General features: G+C 28.9%; 1 non-coding gene across 1 annotated transcript; it reads right to left on the minus strand.

Annotated features, from left to right (window-relative positions):
• Positions 1-2,615: 2,615 nt before the first annotated feature.
• Positions 2,616-2,687, minus strand: TRNAV-UAC (transfer RNA valine (anticodon UAC)). The gene has a single exon. It is a non-coding gene; the product is annotated as a tRNA-Val (tRNA).
• Positions 2,688-4,258: the final 1,571 nt, after the last annotated feature.

The raw sequence follows: 4,258 nt of genomic DNA on the forward strand, positions 1-4,258 counted from the left end.
AAGAAAAAATAAGTTAAAACTAAATGTTGTCAATTTTATCTAATTAAATATTTTTATATCAAATAACACACGTAATATAAATATTAAAATTCTATTTATATTAATAAATTAAAATTAAGAAAAAAATATTAAATTGATTAAAAAATACCTGTTAAAAGTCATCAACAAAAATACGTCCAAATGACCTTCAAATTAACCCCGATAACCTGATTGATTTTCTAAATAAGACAAAAAAAACATGAAAAATGTCTTTTTGTCCCTTGGTCAGGTGGAGGACCAATAATGGTGTGAAGCAGTCCGACCGAGCTTAGTTCGGCCGGACTCGCCAATATGTCACATGATGTGGCACCAAAATGCCACAAAACTCTGCATTTGGACAAATTTGAACTTCTACCTATTTTTACGTTAGAAGGACTTTTGTTTTCAAAAATAAAAAAATACCCTTTTGCAGAGCTCCAAGTCTCGAATCTGGGCATATAATTTTTTTAGTATTTTGATTATTTTTTAATATTTTTTATTAATAAAATATTGTGAGTAACTTTTTCGAGTTAAAAAAGCGGTTGAATAGAAATTAAAAAAAAATATTAAAAAATATTTCTCATTAGATGAGAGAATCTTCTCAAAAAGGGTTTTTTTTTTAGGTTAATGATAAATTTAGTAGTCAAAAGGTGACGCCGAATAAAAACTATCAAATTTAGCTATGGTAGACTTCAAAATGTTATAATGAGAAAAATATACATCAAAATTAGATTATTTTTTTAACACTGTATATATATGTTCTCTATTTGGAAAATAATAATAATAATAAAAAGTCTATTTTCATTTTTTTTGGTGACGCCGACTAGAACCCCTGATTTTCAACATTTTCAACAATGAAAAATCTGTCGTTGAATTTATTAAAAAAAATCAATTTTTTTCCAAATTTTTTTTAAAATAACAGACAAAAATTTCATTAATATTTCTACATTTGACCAATTTACATTATTTCAAAATTCAATTTAGAAATGTCACTTTTATGTGGTCGAAGTTAAATAGTTTTAGTTGTGTTGGTCGGTTCCTTTATAAAAGTGTTATATATATGTGTGTGTGTGTGGGTGTGGGTGTGTGTGTGTGTGTATTATATATATATATATATATATATATATATATATATATATATATATATATATATATATATATATATATATATATATATATATATATATATATATATATATATATATATATATATATATATATGGATAGATAGATAGAGAGAGAGAGAGAGAGAGAGAGAGAGAGAGAGAGAGAGAGAGAGAGAGAGAGAGAGAGAGAGAGAGAGGGAGAGTTGGGGGTGAATAAGAGGTAGAAATTATGAGATATAGATAGAGAGGAGGGATAGAAAGGTAGAGATAGAGGGGGAAAGAATGAGAGATAAAGAAGGTGATGGAGATAAGTAATAAAGAGAGAGGGAGAGAGATGGAGAGGGAGAAACAGAGATAGATATAACTTTAAAATGTGTGTGTGTGTGTGTGTGTGTGTGAGAGAGAGAGAGAGAGAGAGAGAGAGAGAGAGAGAGAGAGAGAGAGAGAGAGAGAGAGAGAGAGAGAGAGAGAGAGAGAGAGAGAGAGAGAGAGAGCACTAGTACAAAAAAAATAAAAAACTACCAAAAATTGTAGATAAATGACTAAATTTGATCACATGACCACTAGTAGTTTATTGCCGGTCATAAATCATTTTGGTCACATGACCATTGCTTGTTTTGATTGATCGATTTGGTCATCAATTTTGGTCACTGATTTAGTCATTGGTTTAGTCATTAATTTAGTCATTAATTGTTGTTATCTGGTCATTTATTTAGTCATAATAGTCACTAATTTAGTCATATATTTAGTCACTAATTTAGTCATTTATTTAATCACTAAGTTAGTCATTGATTGTTGTTATTTGGTCATTTATTTAGTCATGGTAGACACTAATTTAGTCATTGATTGTTATTATCTGGTCATTTATTTAGTCATTCTAATAATTAATGGTCACCAATTGGTAGTATATTTAGTCATTTTTATTAACCCATTTCCATCCATTGGTAGTAAATTGTCATTTTTATTTACTGATTTCCATTAATTGTTAGTATAGTCATGGCATGAATAATTTATTAAATACCATAAATTATATAATGCAAAAATGACATAATATTAAACTTGGCACTACTACATAAAGGGGGGTTTTAAGACAACATTTGAGACAAATTTTGAGTGAATTGTCTTGACTTGAGACAAAATAAAACTTGTGTATTGTCTTTAAGCGCTCGTGTCTTAAATTATTGTCTTAAAAAATGCCTTTATGAAGACAATAAAAAACAGTAGTATTTTATTGTCTCTTGAGAGACAATTGTATTTTTGTCTCTATAGAGACTATACCTATAATAAAAAACATATTGTCTCTATAGAGATAGATATGTCTTTAATCCCACTTATTGTCTTTCTTAAGACAATAAAAATATTACCATTAGAGAGAATTCTAATTTTGTCTCTCTAGAGATGATATAAAACAATGAATTTAAAAAAAATCTCACTATTCAAATAAATCAATATTGTTTAATATAAACTACAATATCATTGATTAATTCATGTTAGGGCACAACGGAATTGAACCACCATCCTCCTGCTTGTAAAGCAGGTGCTCTTCCATTGAGCTAGTACCCTTTAAAGAATAATTTTACCCTTTACAATCATCATAATGATTTTTGTTTCTGTGTACATGGGAATGAGGAAATACAAAAAGACTAGTCAGAGATTTAATTTGTTGTATGTTTCTGCATTTAGTTTGCATTCATAAGGTCACTAGTAATCGTACAAAAAATGATAGTTTATAGTTGAAGCTTGAAGAATAGTCACTAATATGTACACAACCCAAATTAAAATATAACTTTGAATGCAAATTTTTTTGGTTAAGAAATTCTGCTTTAAGTCAATTTATTTTCATGTGATTGGTTTTCTATAACTCTTCCTTGCAATCTTTAAAGTTTTTTAAACAAGCTACAAAACTTTCGCTTCACTAAATTTAGGTCCTCTATTAACTAATTTCTAGCTTCACATTATTGTCCAACCACACCATATGTTCACTATCATTGTATCAGTTCTAAAGCACTATAGAACATATCATGGATCCTATCCACAAATATATTTTATTATATAAATTGGAAATAGATTTAGTAAAAATCCTCAAGCCATATGTTAAGTTGCAATGGACACTGATCTATATATAAATTATTTAGTTAAATCATAGTACCTTCACATCATATAGATCAATGTTCACAAAGTGTATCAATCGATCAATCAAAATTTGTTATACCTTAAAAAAAACATATATAAGTCAGTCCTACATATAGAAAATATGTTGTGTGATTTTGTTAAAAGTAAACAAAATATTTAGAACATGAAGAATATTATTTGTCCAAGTAAAAATAAAAAGATTTTAGCCTTTCTCCTTATTTTTCAGTGCAAGTACACTAGTACTCATTCTTGTACAATAAAAGTTGCATTAAGTACCTGGGAGTGAAGAATTTCTTTATATGTTCCTATTTCGCACAAAGAAATGGTGTATTTAGTCATCACAGGCTCTGTGATGCGCAGAATTGAAAAACCATGAAGAAAAATAGTTTGAAATGTCATGATGTATGCTAAAGAAGCATCTAATTTCAATTACTTTCACATACAAATTAATACATTAAGGTTGAGATTTTTATTAAGATCATGTTGGTGGGTTTTCTCCTCAATCATATGCACATCAATGGCATAATCTAAAACAATTGTAAGAATAAAAAAATATCTACACACGCAACTGCCAATAATCTAAGCCCATGAATTACATATGATAAAGAAACAACATTCTAATACAATTTTGAGTATGAAAACATTAACATGCACACCACAACTACCCACCATGGCTTGGTGATCATATCCCACCATGGCTTGGTGATCAGTGTACATATCCATATCGAAGTAGTATCAACAACAAGGAGCAAAATCTTGACCTCGCTAGGGGCATTTCGCCTTGAGGGTTTTAGACATCATACCAAACACGTAGCAAGACAACAAGGATTAGAACAACCAACAAACAACAACGACAATGCAAGAAGACTAGATATCATGAAATTGAACTGATTGGAATTGAGCAAAAGATCTATTTGCAAGATGTTTTACTTGACAAGAATACATTTCCAATAGCATGCATGCTTACTTATGTTGTTAATTTTTTGCTTATCATATCTCCT

The sequence above is a fragment of the Cryptomeria japonica genome, chromosome 8 (assembly GCF_030272615.1).
Source record: "Cryptomeria japonica chromosome 8, Sugi_1.0, whole genome shotgun sequence".
In the NCBI taxonomy this organism is placed as follows: Eukaryota; Viridiplantae; Streptophyta; class Pinopsida; order Cupressales; family Cupressaceae; genus Cryptomeria; species Cryptomeria japonica.